Genomic DNA, 23949 nt, shown 5'->3' with positions numbered 1-23949 from the left:
TTCCTCCCACATTCCAAAGATGTGCGGGTTAGATGGATTGGCCATGCTAAATTGACCCTTAGTGTCAGGGGGGGCTAGCTAGGGTAAATGCATGGAGTTATGAGGGTAGGGCCTGCATGGGCTTGGTGGTTGGTGCAGACTCGATGGGCCGAATGGCCTCCTTCTGCACTGTAGGGATTCTATGATTCTATGTTATTCTGTGTTGTACCTTTGGAGGTGGTGGGTGCAACCTGGCAGTGCCAACCTGTGCCGGGGTCAGTCCATGTACCTCTTCCACCTGGGGACGATATTTACCTTTGCGCCATGATGTTGCCATGGTTTCCTGCACTATGTGAATTTGGGAGGCTCCTCCAATGAAATGCTGCCCAGGAAAAATGGAAGAAGTGGGTGTTATTTTCTGGTTTGGTTAGGATTGGGATGGGTTCCGACTCTGATCAGGAGGTTTGGGCCACAGTTCTTTTTGCGAACAATGTGTTTATGACCTTGATTGTACAGTGGGTAGAGGAAGGACCCCTCCAGAGACAAACAGGAGAAGAGCATCCAGCAGATACGGCAGAGAGACTTCACTGAGGAGCATTCTGGGAGAAGTCATCGCAGTCACCTTGACTGTATAGTGGGTACAACCAAAAACAAGGGGCACTGTGGGGAGCTAAAAGCAAGGTGTGGTCTTACCCTGCTGCAGTAGTAGAGGTCACAAGGGAAAGAGCTGATTGGTAAGTAGAAAGGTTGGGTAAGTATTTAATAATTTTGTCGCTTGTAGTCTCAGAGGTAATTTCTGTGGTTTATAGTTTGTAAAGATTATATTCGGTAGTAACAGGGAGCAGGAAAGAAGGGGTCTGGAGAATTGTCTATAATCTGAAACAAAACATCTTTCTAAAGCTTAATTTAAAGGGGTAAGACATGACAGGAGAGCTCCAAGCCATGGTTTGCTCTTCGTGCTCCATGTGGGAGGCCGGGAACGTTTCCAGTGCCCGGGGCCAGCATGTGTGCAGGAAGTCTCTCCAGCTGCAGCTCCTGGAAGCCCGCGTTTCAGAGCTCGAGCGATGGCTGGGGACACTGTGGAGCATCCGAGGAAACCAACCTCCCCGGAGGAAACCCACGCAGACACGGGGAGATTGTGCAAACTCCACACGGACAGTGACCCAAGACTGGAATTGGCCCTGGGTCCGTGGTGCTGTGAGGCAGCAGTGCTAACCACTGAGCCATCGTGCCACCACATTTGATTTGATTTGTTTTATTATTGTCACATGTATTCGGATACAGTGAAAAGACAAAGCATACCGTACATAGAGTGCTTAGTGGAGAAGGAAAGGAAAGGGTGCAGAATGTAGTGTTACAGTCATAGCTGGGGTGTACATTTTATAAGAAAATATATTTTGCTCCGTGCTATCCTTGCTGGCTGGCCAGGTTTCTGTTAATTTGAAGGGGAATAGCCAAGTTAAATTCACCCTAGTGGGTACCCGGAGAGGGCAGAGAAGAAACATGTCAGCAGCTAAGGTCATTTGATTTGATTTTGAGTTGATTTATTATTGTCACATGTATTAGTGTACAGTGAAAAATATTGTTTCTTGCGCGCTATACAGACAAAGCATACCGTTCATAGAGAAGGAAAGGAGAGGGTGCAGAATGTAGTGTTACAGTCACAGCTAGGGACCAGAAAAAGATCAACTTAGTGCGAGGTAGGTCCATTCAAAAGTCTGACGGCAGCAGGGAAGGAGCTGTTCTTGAGTCGGTTGGTCTGCGAGCAGCAAGTCCTGTCGGGAAATGAAGAGGCTGGGATATTGAAGGGGAAGTCAGATTTAAAAAAAGGGCACTGGAGGGAATTTGCTTCAAAGATGAAGGAATCTCTAATATCTGAACGTTGTTCCAGTCATGCATTAGAGATCCTTCAGCCTATTACACAGATCCCTAAAGGCATCGTACATCTGAAAGTAATGGTATGAGTTTTCATTTCTAATTACCAAACATCTATTTGTTGCACAGAGAATACAAGTCAAATTAAACTTTAATTTGAGTTTTGCAATTTAAAATCTGTTTGGCTTTCCATCTATCAAAATTGGAAAATCAAGTTTTGCCGCGAGTGATTTCTTGGGAGAAAGGTTGGGTCTGCGACTTCGGAAAAGCTAAATATGATAGTCAAACGCCCGATCTTCCATTTTGTTCCTTGCTTAATTCAACCCCAAGGTGTCCAGTCTTTGTTGTCCAACCCTATTTGTCTTGCTGGACCATGTCAGAAAGAGTTAACCATGTTGTTGAGGGTGTGAAGTCACAGCAGACAGGTAAGGATGGCGGATTTCCCCTCAGCGGGGCTGTAGTGAACCACATGGGGTTTTATGTATTTTCCTGACTGTTTTTAGGGCTGCAAGATTTGGATAGCCTTTACGGAGACAGAGATCGAGACCTGAATTTTATAGAATCATAGAATCCTACAGTGCTGAAGGAGGCCATTCGGCCCATCGGGTCTGTACCGACCACAATCCCACCCAGACCCTATCCCCACAACCCCGTGCATTTACCCTAACTAGTCCCCTGATAACCAAGAGGCAATTTAGCATGGCCAATCCACCTAACCCGCACATCTTTTGGATTGTGAGAGAAACATGCAGACACAGGGAGAACTCCACACAGACAGTGACCCAAGCCGGGAATCAAACCTGGGTCCTTGGCGCTGTGAGGCAGCAGTGCTAACCACTGTGCCACCGTGCTGCCCCTTTTTTTTCATGACTACATGACATTTAAGAAGGGCAGAAAGTTAGTGAAAAGATGGAGGGGTGGCTCTGTTAATTAATTAGCACATTAGAGAGAGGGGACCGGGGTTCAGGAAACCAGGATGCAGATTGGCTTGAGATGAGAAATTCTAATGACTTGTGGGATTGGGGTACAGACCCCCCTGAATTGCAACTACACGGGAGGACTGATTATAAAGGAAGAATGAGAATAGAATCCCTACATTGTAGAAGGAGACCATTCGGCCCATCAAGTCTGCACCAACTTCCCGAGAGGGTGCCTCACCCAGGCCCTATTCCTGTAACCCCACATATTTACCCCACTAATCCCCCCCTAATCTACACATGTTTGGTCACTGAGGGGACAATTTGTTATGGCCAATCCACCTAACCCAGGGGCAGCATGGTGGCACAGTGGTTAGCACTGCTGCCTCACAGCGCCAGGGACCCCAGTTCGACTCCCAGCCTGGGTCACTGTCTGTGTGGAGTTTGCACACTCTCCCCCGTGTCTGCGTGGGTTTCCTCCGGGTGCTCCGGTTTCCTCCCACAGTCCAAAGATGTGCGGGTTAGGTGGATTGGCCGTGGTAAATTGCCCGTTAGTGTCAGAGGGATTAGCTGGGGTAAATGCATGGTGGGAATAGGGCCTGGGTGGGATTGTGGTCGGTGCAGACTCGATGGGCTGAATGGCCTCCTTCTTCACTGCAGCATTCTATAACCCGCACATCTTTGGACTGTGGGAGGAAACCGGAGCACCCGGAGGAAACCCACACAGACACGGGGGGAATGTGCAAACTCCACACAGACAGTGACCAGAGCTGGGATTGAACCTGGGTCCCCGGTGCTGTGAACCAGCAGTGCTAACCACTGTGCCACCTTTTTTTTCCCTCTAAAACAGAGTGATGGTAGGCGAGGTTCTCCGACCTCCCAGCTGTGTGTTTCCCGCCAGTAGGAGGTGGCACGTCACTTGCTTGCAGCGGGATTCTCTGCTCCCGCCACTGCCAATGGGAATTCCCATCGGAATGGGGTGGGGGGTGGTGCGCTGCCGGCGGGACTGGAGAATCCCACTGATATGCCTCCTAACTCCAGAAGAAATGTTGTAATCTTGGGAAAAGCTGCAGTTTGTACAGGAACTCTGCTGTGTTGGGCTCCTGGGATGAGAAGCCATATCAAGCCCTGGCTGCCTTGAGTATTAGTGATTCCACTGCATTGCACAGAGAAGCAGAATGCCTCTTCCTATTCAACTTGCTCACATTCCTGCTTCAGTGCACACCACCACAGAGCAGATTAACTGATCATTATCTCATTAATGTTGCTGGATTCTGGCGCAGAGTGCAACAACAGTGTTGACATTTTGTATGTAATTCAAGGCGTGAGGAGCGATTGCAATGTGGTGAAGTGCTGGATTAATGGAATTATTTCCCTGTGTTTGAAATCTTGGCCTTTGACCAACAAGCCTTGTTACATCATTATTGCAAATACCAGATACCATTCCACACTGTGTTCTTGTCTAGTTGCTCCGTTGTAAAGGGCACACCAATACTGACAAAGAACAAAGAAAATTACAGCTCAGGAACAGGCCCTTCGGCCCTCCAAGCCTGCACCGACCATGCTGCCTGACTTAACTAAAACCCCCTACCCTTCGAGGGGCCATATCCCTCTATTCCCATCCTATTCATGTATTTGTCAAGATGCCCCTTAAAAGTCACTATCGCATCCGCTTTCACTACCTCCCCCGGCAACGAGTTCCAGGCACCCACCATCCTCTGTGTAAAAGATTTGTCTCGTACATCTCCTTTAAACCTTGCCCCTCGCAAATTAAACCTATGCCCCTTAGTAATTGACTCTTCCACCCTGGCAAAAAGCTTCTGACTATCCACTCTGTCCGTGCCCCTCATAATCTTGTAGACTTCTATCAGGTCGCCCCTCAATCTCCGTCGTTCCAGTGAGAACAAACCAAGATTCTCCAACCTCTCCTCATAGCTAATGCCCTCCATTCCGGCAACATCTTGGTAAATCTTTAATGTCCCCTCTCCAAAGCTTCCATATCACTTTCCAACGCAAAGAGCTTTCCTTGTGTTAGTCCATCTATTATCAGCTAAAAACTATGGGCGGGATTTTCCAGCTGCACTCACCCTGAGGTTGGAAAATCCCATCTGAGGCCCGCATGGTCCACATTCCGCCTGCTACAATTCCCGTGGTGGGCGGGATGGGGAATTCCCCTCCTGTGACTATGTGGGGAGGCGATGGCCTCATGGTATTGTCGCTTGACCATTCATCTAGAAACTCAGCTCATGTTCTAGGCACCTGGGTTCAAATTCCACCACGCCAGATTTGAACATAAAAATTTGGAGCAGGAGTAGGCCATCTGGCCCCTCGAGCCTGCTCCACCATTCAATAAGATCATGGCTGATCTTTTCACGGATTCAGCTCCACTTATCCGCCCGCTCACCATAACCCTTAATTCCATTACTGTTCAAAAATTTATCTATCCTTGCCTTAAAAACATTCAATGAGGTAGCCTCAACTGCTTCACTGGGCAGGGAATTCCACAGATTCACAACCCTTTGAGTGAAGAAGTTCCTCCTCAACTCAGTCCTAAATCTGCTTCCCCTTATTTTGAAGCCATGTCCCCTAGTTCTAGTTTCACCTGCCAGTGGAAACAACTTCCCTGCTTCTATCTTATCTATTCCCTTCATAATCTTATATGTTTTTATAAGATCTCCCCTCATTCTTCTGAATTCCAATGAGTATAGTTCCAGTCTACTCAGTCTCTCCTCATCAGCCAATCCTCTCAACTCCGGAATGAACCTAGTGAATCTCCTCTGCACCCCCTCCAGTGCCAGTACATCCTTTCTCAAATAAGGAGACCAAAACTGTACACAGTACTCCAGGTGTGGCCTCACCAGCACCTTATACAGTTGCAACATAACCTCACTGTTTTTAAACTCTATCCCTCTAGCAATGAAGGATAAAATTCCATTTGCCTTCTTAATTACCTGCTTCACCTGCAAACCAACTCCTTGTGATTCTTGCACAAGGACACCCAGGTCCCTCTGCACAGCAGCATGCTGCAATTTTTTACCATTTAAATAATAGTCCATTTTGCTGTTATTCCTACCAAAATGGATGACTTCACATTTACCAACATTGTACTCCATCTGCCAGACCCTCGCCCACTCACTTAGATTATCTATATCCCTTTGCAGGCTTTCAGCGTCTTCTACACACTTTGTTCTGCCACTCGTCTTAGTGTCATCTGCGAATTTTGACACACTACACTTGGTCCCCAACTCTAAATCATCTATGTAAATCGTAAACAATTGCGGTCCCAACACTGATCCCTGAGGCACACCACTAGTCACTGATTGCCAACCAGGAAAACATTCATTTACCCCCACTCTTTGCTTTCTGTTAGTTAACCAGTCCTCTATCCATGCGAATACATTACCCGTAACACCGTGCACCTTTTATCTTACGTAGCAGTCTTTGGTGCGGCACCTTGTCAAATGCCTTCTAGAAATCCAGATACACCACATCCACAGGTTCCCCATTGTCCACTGTGCATGTAATGTTCTCAAAGAATTCCACCAAATTAGTCAAACATGACCTGCCCTTCAGGAATCCATGCTGCGTCTTACCAATGGGACAATTTATATCCAGATGTCTCGCTATTTCTTCCTTGATGATAGATTCAAGCATTTTCCCTACTACAGAAGTTAAGCTAACCGGCCTATAGTTACCCGCCTTTTGTCTACCTCCTTTTTTAAACAGTGGCGTCACATTTGCTGTTTTCCAATCTGCGGAAACCACCCCAGAATCCAACGAATTTTGGTACATTACCACTAGTGCATTTGCTATTTCTCCCGCCATCTCTTTTAGTCCCTGGGATGCATTCCATCAGGACCAGGAGACTTGTCTACCTTTAGCCCCATTAACTTGCCCAACGCTACCTCTTTCGTGATAATGATAGTTTCTCGGTTCTCACCTGCCATAGTCTTCCTGTCATCAATTATGTTATTTGTGCCTTCCACTGTGAAGACCGACACAAAATACCTGTTCAATGCCTCAGCCATTTCCTCATTTCCCATGATGAAATCCCCCTTCTCAAGGACCAATGTTTACTTTAGCCATTCTTTTTCGTTTTATATATTTGTAGAAACTTTTGCTATCTGTTTTTATATTCTGAGCTCGTTTGAATTCAATTTTTTAAAAATTTGGAATTAAGGCTGGAATTTTACCGGCACGCCCACCCCGATACAGGGGTCAGGTACAGGGGTCAGGTACAGGGGTCAGGTACAGGGGTCAGGTACAGGGGTCAGGTGAGGCTTGGAGGTCAGCATTCTCTGTCGGCCTCTGGCGGGATCGTACGAACCTCGGGCGGACGTGCCAGTGAAATTCCACCCGAATGATGACCATGAAACCATTGTCGATTGTTGGAAAAACCCATCTGGTTCACCAATGTCCTTTAGGGAAGCAAATCTGCCGTCCTTACCCGGTCTGGCCTACATGTGACTCCAGAGGTTGATTCTCAACTGCCCTGCAAGGGCAACTAGGGATGGGTAATAAATGCTGGTCCTTCCAGCAAAGCCCATGTCCCATGAATGAATACATTTTTTAAAATGGTGGGATTTTCCAGTCACGCCTCGACAGGGGCAGGGCTGGAGAATGTGGCGAACTGTTCAGAACTGCATTGCCTCGGTGAGGATGGAAGATCCCACCAGTCGGAGGGGCTGTGAAATTCCACCCTCAGTCCACAAAAAGCAGGGCAAATCAAACCTGGCCAATTACGGCCCCATCGGTCTACCCTCGATCATCAGTAAAGTGATGGAAAATGTCATCGACAGTGCTATCAAGCAGCACTTACTCAGCAATACCCTGCTCACTGGTGTGTATTGGAGAACTGACGGCAGCAGGATGGCACAGTGGTTAGCACTGCTGCCTCACAGCGCCAGGGACCCGGGTTCAATTCCCGGCTCGGGTCACTGTCTGTGCGGAGTCTGCACGTTCTCCCCGTGTCTGCGTGGGTTTCCTCCGGGTGCTCCAGTTTCCTCCCACAGTCCAAAAACGTGCGGGTTAGGTGGATTGGCCATGCTAAATTCTCCCTCAGTGTACCCGAACAGGTGCCAGAGTGTGGCGACTTGGGGATTTTCACAGTAACTTCATTGCAGTGTTAATGTGACACTTGTGACACTAATAAATAAAATAAATAATAACTAAAAGTAGAGGCCACAATCAGATCAGCCATGATGTTATCAAATGGGAGAGGAGGCTGGAGGGGCCAAATGGCCTCATTCCTATTTGTCTGTATGTGTATTCTATCCAATCCTCTCATCATCTTAAACAATTAATCAGATCACTGATTAAGCTTCGATAACTGAAGCCTGCTCAATGCAACATCTCTTCATCTTTTAACCCTTCTTTTAGCCCAGTGTCTGTGTGGTGAATCTGTGCTGTACCTCCTCTTACCTCTGGTGCCCGGAGCTGAACACCAGTGCACTCGACTGGGATCCAAAGGAGACTGAATCATAGAATTCTTACAGTGCAGAAGGAGGCCATTCGGCCCATCGAGTCTGTACCGACCCCAATCCCACCCAGGCCCTATTCCCGTAACCCCACACATTTACCCTGCTAGTCCCCCTGACACTAAGGGTCAATTTAGCATGGTCAATCCACCTAACCCGCACATCTTTGGACTGTGGGAGGAAACCGGAGCACCCGGAGGAAACCCACGCAGACACGGGGAGAACACAGTGGTTAGCATTGCTGCCTCACAGCATCAGGGACCTGGGTTCACTGGTCTGGCCTCGGGTCACAGTCTGTGCGGAGTTTGCACATTCTCCCCATGTCTGCGTGGGTTTCCTCCGGGTGCTCCGGTTTCCTCCCACAGTCGAAAGATGTGGGTTAGGTTGATTGGCCATGCTAAAATTGACCCTATTGTCAGGGGATCAGCAGGGTAAATACATGGGTTACGGGAATGGGGCCTGGTTGGGATTGTGGTCGGTGCAGACTCGATGGGCCGAATGGACTCCTTCTGTACTGTAACGATTCTATTCTATGAAATCGGAGCACCCAGAAGAAACCCACGCAGACACGGGGAGAACGTGCAGTCTCCACACAGACAGTGATCCGAGGCCGGAATCGAACCCGGGACTATACTCATTGGAATTCAGAAGAATGAGGGGAGATCTTACAGAAACATATAAGATTATGAAGGAAATAGATAAGATAGAAGCAGGGAAGTTGTCTCCACTGGTGGGTGAAACGAGAACTAGGGGGCATGGCCTCAAAATAAGGGGGAGCAGATTTAACAAAGAACAAAGAACAAAGAAAATTACAGCACAGGAACAGGCCCTTCGGTCCTCCAAGCCTGCACCGACCATGCTGCCCGACTGAACTAAAACCCCCTACCCTTCCGGGGACCATATCCCTCTATTCCCCTCCTATTCATGTATTTGTCAAGACGCCCCTTAAAACTCACTATCGTATCCGCTTCCACTACCTCCCCCGGCAACGAGTTCCAGGCACCCACTACTCTCTGTGTAAAACAACTGCCTCGTACATCTCCTTTAAACCTTGCCCCTCGCACCTTAAACCTGTGCCCCCTAGTAATTGACTCTTCCACCCTGGGAAAAAGCTTCTAACTATCCACTTTGTCGATGCCCCTCATAATCTTGTAGACTTCTATCAGGTCGCCCTTCAACCTCTGTCGTTCCAGTGAGAACAAACCAAGTTTCTCCAACCTCTCCTCATAGCTAATGCCCTCCATACCGTTTAGGACTGAGTTGAGGAGTAACTTCTTCACACAAAAGGTTGTGAATCTATGAAATTTCCTGCCCAGTGAAGCAGTTGAGGCTACCTCACTGAATGTTTTTAAGACAAGGATAGATAAATTTTTGAACAGTAAAGGAATTAAGGATTATGGTGAGTGGGCGGGTAAGTGGAGCTGAGTCCACGAAAATATCAGCCATGATCTTATTGAATGGCGGAGCAGGCTCGAGGAGCCAGATGGCCTACTCCTGCTTCTAGTTCTTATGCTCTTGTGTTCTTATCCTGGAGCTGTGGAGGGGGGGGGGAGGAGTGCACGGGTGGAATGATGCAGCTAGACAGCTCCAGGGTCCCGGGTTCGATTCCCGGCTCGGGTCACTGTCTGTGTGGAGTTTGCACATTCTCCTCGTGTCTGCGTGGGTTTCCTCCGGGTGCTCCCTTTCCTCCCACAGTGATCATAGAAATCATAGAAACCCTACAGTGCAGAAGGAGGCCATTCGGCCCATCGAGTCTGCACCGACCACAATCCCACCCAGGCCCTACCCCCACATATTTACCCGCTAATCCCTCTAATCTACGCATCCCAGGACTCTAAGGGGCAATTTTTAACCTGGCCAATCAACCTAACCCACACATCTTTGGACTGTGGGAGGAAACTGGAGCACCCGGAGGAAACCCACGCAGGCACGAGGAGAATGTGCAAACTCCACACAGACAGTGACCCGAGCCGGGAATCGAACCCGGGACCCTGGAGCTGTCTAGCTGCATCATTCCACCCGTGCACTCCTCCCCCCCCCCCACCTCCCCCCGCTGCCAGCTTGCTGAGTGAGGATGGTAAATTGTGCCATGTTCTTTTATTTAACAGTGTGGGCCTTTGTCACTCGGGAGATTGATTAGTTAAAACCACACACTCCCCACCACCACCCCGCTCCCCTCCCCCCCTCAGTTCCACTGGAATCCAGGCAGAGGGAAGAGCTCTGCACTGATCTGATTCCTCAGGTGTAGAGAACTGTTCCCTGAGATCCATTGTCAAAACACGCTACTAAATAAGACAAAGCCATGTCTGAGGAAAAGCTTTTCCATTGGAGCTGTAATGGAATAATTAACAAAGCAATCACTTACATATTTAAATCATGATTAATATTCAATAATAATTCTTGCTTCACAAATTGGCTCCAATTCTATTCTCATGAAGCACTCTGAGAGAGACGTTTTTAATTTCTGTTGAGAGATTCCATTAAGAAATAGCTAATTAAGTATTCCAATTTAATCCGATTCAAACCTTCCTAACAAAGAAACACACCGCACCACAATGGAATACAAAGAGGGAGCAATTTGCTTACATTAAACGGTGGTGAATCAGGCTACACTCGTTTCTCATCGAGTCTGCCTTTCACCGCAGTGAATTGCATTGACTGTTATTGAAATTATAGCTTTCCCCCAGAATGAAAATATTCCATAATCCAAACATTGCCTCAGTGTGAGGACCCCAAGCCCTGTGTGCCACACCGCCCTCTGAAATCTTCTAGGGCCTGATCTTCGCCTGCGTGAATCGTGCTCAGATTAAATCCACGCGTATTGCCTCCATGTTAAATCATAGAATCCTACAGTGCAAAATGAGGCCATTCAGCCCATCGAGTCTGCACCAATCACAATCCCACCCAGGCCCTATCCCACCCAGGCCCTATCCCTACCCAGACCCATAACCCCATGCATTTACCCTTACTAGCTCCCCTGACACTAAAGGGCAATTTAGCACTGCCAATCCACCTAACCGGCACATCTTTGGACTGTGGGAGGAAACTGGAACACCCGGAGGAAACCCACGCAGACATGGGGAGAATGTGCAAACTCCACACAGACAGTGACCCAGGCCAGGAATTGAACCCGGCTCCCTGGCGCTGTGAGGCAGCAGTGCTAACCACTGTGCCGCCCAATCTCTGTGACCTTCCCATTCCGTCCCATGAAGTTGGAAGAGCTAAAGATTCTCTGGAGGCAGCCCAAAGGAGATTCACCAGGCTAATTCCTGGGATGAGGGGGTTGTCCTATCCACAGAGACTAAATAGTCTGGGTCTGAATTCCTTGGAGTTGAAAAGAGTGAGGTAGTGACCTTATAAAATGTAAAATCCTGAGGGAGCTTGACAGGGTAGATGGTGAGATGTTTTCACTCGTGGCAGAGTCTCGAACAAGGGGACAGAGCTACAAGATAAAGGGCAGTCATTTAAAACTGAGGTGGGTAGAAATCCCTTCTCACAGAGGGTGGTGAATGTCTGGAATTTTCTGCCCCAAAGGGTAGTGGAGGCTGGATCATTAGAAATATTTAAAGTGGAGATGGATAAGTATCTGATAGGAATAGAGGGCTTGGGGGAAATGGCACAGAAAAGGAGTTGAGGCCGGCACAGATCAGCCAGGACCTGGATGGCAGGGTGAATTATTGGAAATTTTTTTCCTTTATTCCTTCATGGGATGTGGGCATCGCTGGCAGGGCCAACACTTGTTGCCCATCCCTTAATTGCTCTTGAACTGAATGGTTTGCTCGGCCATTTCAGTGTCAACCACATTGTTGTGGATCTGGAGTCCCATTTAGGCCAGGTCAGGATGGCAAATTTCCTTCCCTAAAGGACATTAGTGAACCCAGATGGGTTTTCACAACAATCACTGATAGTTTCATGGTCACCATTACTGAGACTAGTTTTCAATTCCACCTTCATTAACTGAAGTTAAATTCCACCAGCTGCCAGGGTGGGATCCGAACCCCTGTCCACGGAGCACTATTTTGGACCTCAGGATTACTCGATGGGCCAGATTCTCCAACTTCACCCGCAGCTGGGGTTTTCCAGTCCCGCTGCAGTGAATGGAGATTCGGCTGCGCGCCAATTCTCCGTTCTCGCTGGCAGCGGCGGTGGAGTGAAGGGAATGGAGAATTCCGGCCTTGGAGTCCTCGTGCATCAGTCACTGAAAGTAAGCGCGCAGGTACAGAAGGCAGTAAAGATAGTAAATGATATAGAAACATAGAAACATAGAAAACTACAGCACAAAACAGGCCCTTCGGCCCCACAAGTTGTGCCGAACATATCCCTACCTTTTAGGCCTACCTATAGCCCTCCATCCTATTAAGTCCCATGTACTCATCCAGGAGTCTCTTAAAAGACCCTATTGAGTTTGCCTCCACCACCACTGACGGCAGCCGATTCCACTCGCCCACCACCCTCTGTGTGAAAAACTTCCCCCTAACATTTCCCCTGTACCTACACCCCAGCACCTTAAACCTGTGTCCTCTCGTAGCAGCCATTTCCACCCTGGGAAAAAGCCTCTGAGAGTCCACCCGATCTATGCCTCTCAACATCTTATACACCTCTATTAGGTCTCCTCTCATCCTACGTCTCTCCAAGAAGAAAAGACCGAGCATATGTTGGCATTCATAGCGAGAGGATTTGAGTATAGGGATAGGGATGTTTTGCTGCAATTGTATAGGGCGTTGGTGAGGCCACACTTGGAGTATTGTGCACAGTTTTGTTGTCTTTATCTGAGGAAGGATGTCTTTGCTATAGAGGGAGTACAGCGAAGGTTTACCAGGCGGTGATCCCTGCGATGGCAGGTCTGTCATATGAAGAGAGACTAAGCTGGTTAGGATTCTATTCACTGGAGTTTAGAAGAGTGAGAGGGAGTCTCATAGAAACTTATAAAATTCTAAGTTAGACAGGGTAGATTCAGAAAGAATGATCCTGATGGTGGGAGAGTCCAGAACGAGGGGTCATAGTTTGAGGATAAGGGGTAAACCTTTTAGAACTGAGGAGAAGTTTCTTCACCCAGAGGGTGGTGAATGTGTGGAATTCACTACCACAGAATGTAGTTGAGGCCAAAATGTTGTGTGATTTCAAGAAGAAATTAGATATAGCTCTTGGGGCTAAAGGGATCAAGGGATATGGAGGGATCAGGATATTGCAGACTGATGGTGTGGAACCTCGTTTTTATTTAGCGCATGTGTTCAGTGGATGTCCCCCTAACCGATGGCAAAACCACAATGCCCAGATACAATAGGGTAACATTAACAATAGGAGCAGGTGTTGATGATAGTGTCCCTCAAGGCAGCTTGCTGCTATTTGTGCTGCTCAGATTTTTTTAATTATTCATTTTATGGGACATGAGCCTCACTGACTGGGCCAGCATTTTTTGCCCTAACTTAGGGCAGCACTGTGGCACAATGGTTAGCACCGTTGCCTCACAGCGCCAGGGACCCAGGTTCGATTCCGGCCTAGGGGTACCTGTCTGTGTGGAGTCTGCACGTTCTCCCCATGTCTGTGTGGGTTTCCTCCGGGTGCTCCGGTTTCCTCCCACACTGCAAAGATGTGTGGGTTAGGTGGATTGGCCATGCTAAATTGTCCTTTAGTGTCAGAGGGACTAGCAGGGTAAATGAATGGGGTTATGGGGATAAGTCATGATGTGGAGATGCCGGCGTTGGACTGGGGTGGGCACAGTAAGAAGTCTCACAACACCAGGTTAAAGTCTGGGTATCATGAGCTTTCAGAGCGCTGCCCCTTCATCAGGTGAGTCAGGTGATGGGGACAGGGATTGTTGTTGGTTTAGGTTCAATGGGCCAAATGGTCTCTTTCTGCACTGTAAGGATTCTATGCTTGAACTGCCCTTCTTTTCAGAGAGCATTTGAGAGTCAGCCACATGGCTGTGGCTCTGGAGTCACATGTGGGCCAGACCAGGTAAGGATGGCAGATTTCCTTCCCTAAAGAGCATTAGTGAACTAGATGGGTTTTTCCGACAATGGACTGTGGGCATTAAATTTTTAATTCCAGTTTTTTATTGAATTCGAATTCCACCATCTGCCAAGGCGGGATTTGAACTCCAGTGCCCGGATCTTGCTCTGGATTACTAGTCCAGTGACAATATCACTGCGCCACTGCCTCCCCAAATGCTGTGTTTAATTAGGTGAGGCTGGTAACTGATCTATGCTCACTGTGTGTGCCTCATTAAGCCTGGGTGTTGGATCGGAGCTTTTTAAACACACACAGAAGCTACCAGAGGCTGTAGATGTTTCAAGATAATTGTATAAAACTCTGTAAATAAAGTTCCTGCCCTTCTAAAAAACCATTGCCACCTCGGCATTGCCCTGAGGAAAGTTAAATGTATTAAATGCACAACACCAGTGAATTGAAGAGCCACAGGACATCGCTTCACAAGCTACTCGAGAAAGACTCATCAGCAACCCTACTGTAAGGTCCAAGTCGCAGGGCTCTGCGTGCTACAGACTCCAAAGTGTTCAGCTCCTTTGATAATGAAGCAGTCCCTGTGTAATGACCTCAATCAGGCCATTGAGGTTGGCCTGTTGGAATATGAACTCCCTGATTAAGAAGTCAATTGATGGGCCAATCAGGGGGTCTTTGCCTTGTATTTAACTGGGAGTGTCAGTTCCTCTGGCACTCCCCGAAGGTAGACTGCTGACTGCGAGCACTCTTCACTGCCGTTGGAATTGTAAACAAAGGGATTTCAGTGAAGGGATTTCTGCCTCCGAAGACTTATTACACCCTACAAGGTCACAGCAAGAAGCAAACATCAAACTTGGACAGACAGCAACAACAACAGCTTGCATCTATATAGCACCTTTAGCAGAGTAAAACACTCCGCATTCCTGCTCAGGAGTGTTAGCAGATACACTTTTGACCCCAAGCCAAGCAAAGACATATCAGCACAGCTGAACAAAAGCTTGGTCAAGGATGTAGGTTTTAGGGAGCGGCTTAATGGAGGAGAGAGAGGCGGAGAAGCTGAGGGAGAGGATTCCAGAGCTTAGCACTGGTAGCTGAGGGGTACAGGCGCAGTGTTGGAATCTGGCACTAACGTTCTGCTGTGGTCACTTGGCTGTAGGATTGAATGGAATTCCCGCTGCTCAGTAAATGTCACTGTCCACTATCAGGAAACTTACTGGGTGTACATCACAAGTCTCTTATTGCATCTAATTAGTTAAAGGGCTGGATAGCCCTCGAATGAAAGATGATTTCAGTTGAACAGATTGGGAATGGGATTGGGGACGTAGAATCATAGAATCCTTACAGGGCAGAAGGAGACCATTCAGCCCATCAAGTCTGTACCAACTCTCTGATACAGTATCTTATCCAGGCCCTCTCTCCCACCTTATCCCTGTAACCTCGCACTTGACTAATCCCATCTAACCTACTCATCTTAGGACACTAAAGGGCAATTTAGTTTGGTCAATCCATCTAGCGGCACGGTAGCACAGTGGTTAGCACTGCTGCCTCACAGCGCCAGAGACCCGGGTTTGATTCCTGGCTTGGGTCAATCTCTGTGCAGAGTTTGCATGTCCTCCCCGTGTCTGTGTGGGTTTCCTCCGGATGCTCCGGTTTCCTCCCACAGTCCGAAAGATGTGCTGGTTAGGTGCATTGGCCATGCTAAATTCTCCCTCAGTGTACACGAACAGGTGCTTGAGTGTGGCGACTAAGGGACGTTCACAGTAACTTCACTGCAGTGTTCATGTGAGCCTACCTGTGATATTAATAGATAAACTTTAAAACTAATCTGCCCACCTTTGGACTGTGGGAGGAAACCGGAGTACCTGGAGGAAACCCACGCAGACACGGGGAGAACATACAAACTCCACACAGACAGTGACCCAAGCCGGGAATCAAACCCGGGTCCCTGACGCTGTGCTAACCACTATACTGCTGTGATTTTGAACTAGAAGTAAGAGTATGAATAGATGGCATAAGTTGGACTTTACTTCTTTTCCCAGAGAGTTGTGAGTTTGAGGAATATATTTGTTAAGACCCACACCAGAAACTCCAAGGTGTTTAATGAAGACAGCCTTTTTAAATTTGAATTTTGCATTTGAGTAAGCATAAGGTGCTTCACTCCAAGTATGATTCAAGTGACCCACTAGGGAGCTTTTATCAAACAAAGTTTATTTAAGAACACAGTTAAAACATAATAAAACGAATTAGCATAACTTTTACCAATTACAAGAATCAAACATGATGCAGTATAAACTTTAACAGCTAGCTATCTCTGATGTTCCAAGTCAAATAGCGTCCCACACACACATGAACCCCTTTCAAAACTTGGCTCAAAAGCAAGTATGCTCATGTGATGCTGGATCATCAGCTTCTTCAACACTTGCTATGAATGTTGGATTAAATCTCTGAGGGTTGCCAGTCGTGGAACTCTCCAACAAGCCTCGGAAGAGAGAGAGAGAGACAGAGACACTGCCTGCATTCACCAACTTCTAACAGCAACTAAAGCAAAACTGAAAACCTGTCCCTAGGCAGCACCTGATCTGCCAGACAACCCGTAATCAAGCTCCACTCAGCAATCCCCAAAGGACCATAAAACGCCAGGACACTGCATTAGGCCAGATTGAAAATCAACATGATGTTATTTATACTGCCTCAGTAACAATATAGGACACTGGTTACAGGCAAAACAGTGCCAATAAAATGCTTGAAGCTGCTTGAAAAATATTTGCAAAGAAACATGGTTAAATTACATAGAACATAGAACAGTACAGCACAGTACAGGCCCTTCAGCCCACGATGTTGTGCCGAACCTTTTCTGAAACCAAGATCAAGCTATCCCACTCCCTATCATCCTGGTGTGCTCCATGTGCCTATCCAGTAACCGCTTGAAAGTTCCTAAAGTGTCCGACTCCACTATCACAGCAGGCAGTCCATTCCACACCCCAACCACTCTCTGAGTAAAGAACCTACCTCGTACATCCCTCCTATATCTTCCACCACGAACCTTATAGTTATGCCCCCTAGTAACAGCTACATCCACCCGAGGAAATAGTCTCTGAACGTCCACTCTATCTATCCCTCTCATCATCTTATAAACCTCTATTAAGTCGCCTCTCAACCTCCTCCGCTCCAGAGAGAACAGCCCTAGCTCCCTCAACCTTTCCTCATAAGACCTACCCACCAAACCAGGCAGCATCCTGGTAAATCTCCTCTGCACTCTTTCCAGCGCTTCCACATCCTTCCTATAGTGAGGTGACCAGAACTGCACACAATATTCCAAATGTGGTCTCACCAAGGTCCTGTACAGTTGCAGCATAACTCCACGGCTCTTAAACTCAATCCCCCTGTTAATAAACGCTAACACACTATAGGCCTTCTTCACGGCTCTATCCACTTGAGTGGCAACCTTCAGAGATCTGTGGATATGGACCCCAAGATCTCTCTGTTCCTCCACATTCCTCAGAACCCTACCTTTGACCCTGTAATCCGCATTCAAATTTGTCCTACTGAAATGAATCACCTCGCACTTATCAGGGTTAAACTCCATCTGACATTTTTCAGCCCAGCTCTGCATCCCCTATCACTGTCTCTTTGCTGCCTACAACAGCTTTGCAGCCTACAATAGCCCATTTCTTAAAGGCACAGTGTCATCACATATTGGCCAATGGCTACTGTGCGCTGACCCTCTGAGTTTTTTTTATTCATGGGACATGGGTGTCACGGGTTGGCCAGCATTTATTGCCCATCCCTAGTTGCCCGAGGGCAGTTGAGAGCCAACCACATTGCTGTGGTCTCTGGAGTCACATGTAGGCCAGACCAGGTAAGGATGGCAGATTTCCTTCCCTGAAGGACATTAGGGAACCAGATAGGTTTTTCCGACAATCGGCAATGGTTTCATGATCATCAGTAGATTCTTAATTCTATTTTTTATTGAATTCAAATTCCACCATCTGCCGTGGCGGGATTCGAACCCGGATTCCCAGAACATTAGCTGAGTTTATGGATTGATAGTCCAGTGATAATACCACTGGGCCATCACCTTGGATTTTTAAGACTCACCAATGGCAGGAAGGAAGTGGGCAAATGTGGAACCTCATGCTATTGGCTGCCTTGCCAAAAACCCTGACTCCAACACATTGAAAAACCGAGTGTGCAATGAAAATATAACTCTCTTAAATTTTTATTGTCTGACAATACAGCAAGAAATAAGAATTGCCAAACTTTCTGTGGCTTTAACATTAAAAAAGCCCATAATGTAAAAAAAGTGTTGCTTCACATGCTACTGAATATAAATTATATGGATGTTACATTGTTATTAAACGATGTTTGTTCTGAAAATTACATCTATGAATAGTTATTCCATTAAGTTAACATCAAAGAGCCGAGGATATGTTAAAATGTCTGTGATGATTGCATTGTATAACGAGAGCAGAATGTTTTAAGTGCTGCATGATTAATCATGAGAGAGGGAGGGTGGGGAGGGGAGTTTACGAGTATATAATGTCTTGAATTATCCGACAATATCACCGCGTGCTTCAGTTTGGATGAGTTATTTTGAGGAGTTTGCTTGTTGCTAGTTTATGCGGAGTGGCACCGTACATTGTATTGGGGCGGCACGGTGGCACAGTGGTTAGCACTGCTGCCTCACAGCACCAGGGACCCGGGTTCGATTCCAGGTTTGGGTCACTGCCTGTGCGGAATCTGCACGTTCTCCTCGTGTCTGCGTGGGTTTCCTCCGGGTGCTCCGGTTTCCTCCCACAGTCCAAAGATGTGCGGGTTAGGTGCATTGGACATGCTAAATTGTCCCTTAGTGACCTGGGATGCGTAGGTTAGAGGGATTAGCAGGGTAAATATATGGGATTACAGGGATAGGGCCTGGGTGGGATTAACCAGCCTCCCATCCATTGACTTTGTCTACACTTCCCGCTGCCTCGGCAAAGCAGCCAACATAATTAAGGACCCCACGCACCCCGGACATTCTCTCTTCCACCTTCTTCCTTCGGGAAAAAGATACAAAAGTCTGAGGTCACGTACCAACCGACTCAAGAACAGCTTCTCCCCTGCTGCCATCAGACTTTTGAATGGATTTACCTTGCATTAAGTTGATCTTTTTCTACACCCTAGCTATGACTGTAACACTACATTCTGCACTCTCTCCTTTCCTTCTCTATGAACGGTATGCTTTGTCTGTATAGCTGGGGCGGCACGGTAGCGCAGTGGTTAGCACTGCTGCTTCACAGCTCCAGGGTCCCGGGTTCGATTCCCGGCTCTGGTCACTGTCTGTGTGGAGTTTGCACATTCTCCTCGTGTCTGCGTGGGTTTCCTCCGGGTGCTCCGGTTTCCTCCCACAGTCCAAAGATGTGCGGGTTAGGTTGATTGGCCAGGTTAAAAATTGCCCCTTAGAGTCCTGAGATGCGTAGGTTAGAGGGATTAGCAGGTAAAATATGTGGGGTAGGGCCTGGGTGGGATTGTGGTCGGTGCAGACTCGATGGGCCGAATGGCCTCCTTCTGCACTGTAGGGTTTCTATGATTTCTATGAGCGCGCAAGAAACAATACTTTTCACTGTATGTTAATAAATGTGACAATAATAAATCAAATCAAATGTGGTCGGTGTAGTCTTGATGGGCTGAATGGCCTCCTGTTGCACTGGAGGGATTCTATGTTTCTTAATAAACTGACGAATGAATCAGTGGGTAAGCTACAGTAGCTCATCAACTGCTGGAACCCTCACCATTACCTCTGGACTTGACTATTCCACCGTGCCTCCCAGCTGCTGTCCCACAATCTACCCCCTGTAAACCTCAGGCCGTTCAAATCTCTGCCGTTCATTACTTGGCCCGCCCCAAGGCCTGAATTCTCCGGCCGTTCATGCCGGCGGGATTTTCTGGTCCCGTGGGCTTCCCATCGGAGTGGGGTGACGTCAATGGGAATTCCCCTTGACAGTGGCGGGACTGGAGAATCCTGCCGCTAGCAAACAACCCGCCACCTCCCGCCAGCGGGAAACACGCGACTGGGAGGCCGGAGGATCTGAGCCCAAGTCTTTTTTATCCATCGCTCCTGAGCTCGCTGATGTACATTGGCTCCCGCTTAAGCAATAACTTGATTTTCAAATTCTCTCATTTTAAGATTCCTCCATGGCCTCGCACCCTCCCTATCTCTCCAGTCACCATAGTCCCAGATGACCATAGGCTGCGCCCCCCTTTGAGGGGGAGAACTGACCGGTGGTGATTTGAGTTGAGGGTCAGCACACCTCAGGCGAGGGGGCAATGTTGTGGTTGGTGAATGACCTCAGCCGGTATGGGAATTGAACCGCTGCTGTTGGCATCACTCTGCATCACAAACCAGCTGTCCAGCCAACTGAGCTAGCCGACCGGTATCCGATGATACATTATAACACTCTTTGCGATGTTTGAAAATGCTGTAGAACAGAAACATGTTTTTGTTGTAGAGGGAGGAATGTTGGCCGAGAATGACCCAATAAAAAAACTCTCTACTCTGCTTCGGTTAGTGTAATGACTTCAATCAGGCCATTGAGGTCAGCCTATTGGAATATGAACCCTCTGATTAAGGATCCAATAGATGGGCCAATCTGGGAGTCTTGGTCTTGTATTTAACCGGGAGTGTCAGTTCCTCTGGCACCCCCAGGGGTAGACTGCTGACTGCGAGCACTCTGTTTACTGCTGTTAGAGTTTGTCTATAAAGGGATTTTGGTGGAGGGGCTTCTGCCTCCGAAGACTTATTATAGATAGTGCCCTGGGATCTTTAACACCCAGCTGATGGAGCCTCGGATGAGTGCTTCATCAGCAAGTCAGTGCTAGCCGAACTACGTAAACTAGATTGTGCGCTGAAGTCTCCGTGGGGAACTTGAACTCACAAACCTCTGAATTACAGGTCGGGAACTCAACGGAGCGAGCGAAGCTGGCACTTCAGAAGAGTTTGCGAAGTGATTAATTGTCCATGAAGGGCCTGGGAGCATCTTCAGGATGGGGAAAGATCCATATAAATGCAAATCCTTTCCGCTACTGAGCCGAGAGTGTTGGTGGCGGTTCATTTGGTACAAGTTATTGGCTGTGGTCTCATGGTTCCTTTCATGTAAGGCAAACAACCTTAAATATTCACAAAGCATAGCTCTGTAGTCTCTGCAGGTATTCAACAGTCCAGCTGTTTCTGAGTTATGCTGACTTCTATTGCAGTTGTCTGCAGAAGAAAAACGATGTACCTTTGATGTGATTCCTGGCAATAAATAAATCAGCCTGTTCCGCATGCTGGCCAGGTAGCTCACTGCTTAAAGGTCTTTAAGCACTTGGCAGTAGAAAGGATAATGGATATCTTGAAGAACAGACATTAAAGGAGGGAAAACTTGACAGAGAAGCTAATCCCAATGATCAGTGAGAGTAATGGATCTAACCTGGTGGGCTTTGCTGCCCCAGATCACAGTAAGGGTGTTGATTTTGCACTGCAATGAAATATTAATCTGTCTTTTATCTCCTCTCGTTGTCCCAGATTTCACAAGATGATTTGCAGGAAGTATCAGCACGTAGTTGCTTCCATGACCTCGGGATGCAAGTATTCAAAGCCAATTAGTTACTTTTTGAATTGTGGCAACTCATATGTAGGAACATGTGCAAACTAGGGGATGTGGTGGCCTGGTGCTATTGCCACTGGATTAGTAATCCAGTAGACCCAGGGTAACGCCTGGGTTCAAATCCCACAGTGGCCGTCCATAAACGTGTCCCCAACCTTCCTGTCACTTGTTAGGTTAACTCAGCATCTTCCTGCCATGTCCACATGTCCGCCCACAGCCTGCTGCAATGTTCCAGTGAAGACCAACGCAAACTGGAGGAACAGAACAGCAGAGCTTGGGCTGAAGGGCTTGTTTCCATGCTGTAAACCTCTATGACTCTCGCACCACATCTTCCGATTAGGTACATTGCAGCCTCCGGGACTCAACACTGAATTCAACGCTGTGACCTTTCTCCTCCATCTTGACCCTTTTTACATCCTAAACTTTTTTGTTCCAATGCAAACCCCCCCTCCCCCACTGGGCCATCTGTGACTCGTTCTTTAGTTTTGCTTTCACTCAACACTGACCTTCATTCTTCCATTAACACATTCTGCAATCTTACCTTTATGCAACTATTAGCACCGTCTATAGTCCTTCACGCTGCCATTAACACTTCCTCTGTCTCGTGCCCTACACGGCTTTGTTACAATTGCTCCCAGCTCCCACCTATCGCTGGCCTTCTATTTTGCATTGCTTGCTCTATTCTCTCTTATCCATCACATTCCTCCCTCACCCTGAAGAAGAGTCACGCAGACTGGAAACGTTGACTCTCTTTCTCTCTCCACGGATGCTTCCAGATTTGTTGAGTTTTTCCATCATTTCCTGTTTTATCCCTGAACGACTAACCCCCGGCCAATGGGAAACCCCATTGACAGTGTCGGGGCCAGAAGCTCCTGCTGCTGGCCAATGGCGGTCCCCCACACCGCCTCAAAACATGCCACGGCGGTGGGAGGGGTGGCGACAGAAAATCCCACCCATCTCTTATTCAAGTGATCATTTCCCGATGGGCGGCACGGTGGCACAGTGGTTAGCACTACTGCCTCACAGCGCCAGGGACCCAGGTTCGATTCCCAGCTTGGGTCACTGTCTGTGTGGAGTTTGCACATTCTCACCGTGTCTGAATGAGTTTCCTCCGGGTGCTCCGGTTTCCTCCCACACTTCAAAGATGTGTGGGTTAGGTGGATTGGCCATGCTAAGTTGCCCCTTAGTGTCAAAAGATGTACAGGTTAGATTGATTGGCCATGCTAAAATGCCCCTTAGTGTCCAAAGATGTGTAGGTTAGGGAGATTGGCCATGCTAAAATGCCCCTTAGTGTCCAAAGATGTGTAGGTTAGGGAGATTAACCATGCTAAAATGCCCCTTAGTGTCCAAAGATGTGTAGGTTAGGGAGATTGACCATGCTAAAATGCCTCTTAGTGTCCAAAGATGTGTAGGTTAGGGAGATTGGCCATGCTAAAATGCCCCTTAGTGTCCAAAGATGCATAGGTTAGGGGGATTGGTGTGGTGAACCATCGTTGGTTCCCACCAGGTAGTACTGAGCCAGGGTCTGACCAGTACTATGAGTCTGTATATATGTTGCTGTTGGGGTTAGGGTTGGGCTGTTCTACCTGTATTATAGTTATTATGGTACATCCCAGTCGGGCTCTGCCTCCTGGGAGAGGTATAAAGGTCACTGCTCTGTCTGGGACCCCTCAGTCTGGGATCATGTATTATATATGGTAGCTCTATTGTAGTAGTCAATAAAAGCCTTTATTTCCTCGAGCATCTCTAGCCTCATGAGTTATATCGCGCATCAATTTTATTAACTACTAACTGAACTCTCGTCGTTGGAAAAAAAAACGATACAGAGAGCATGGAGCAAATGTTAAAACCCGAACGTCTTACGCTGGACCCACGTGCGTCGGGCGCCTCCAACACCTTCGACCACTGGTTGAAATGTTTTCAGGATTACCTCGAAGCCTCCGCAGCGGTCACCACGGACGACGACAGACTCCGGGTCCTCCACGCGAGGGTAAGCGACGCTGTATATTTAGCGATCCGTGCGGCCACCGACTACAAAGGGGCCCTCGAGCTTCTTAAGAAGCGCTACATTAAACCGCCGAACGAGATGCATGCTCGATATCTCTTAGCCACTCG

The sequence above is a fragment of the Mustelus asterias genome, chromosome 6 (genome assembly GCF_964213995.1).
Source record: "Mustelus asterias chromosome 6, sMusAst1.hap1.1, whole genome shotgun sequence".
Taxonomy (NCBI): domain Eukaryota; kingdom Metazoa; phylum Chordata; class Chondrichthyes; order Carcharhiniformes; family Triakidae; genus Mustelus; species Mustelus asterias.
Note: the sequence above shows the minus strand (reverse complement) of the source record.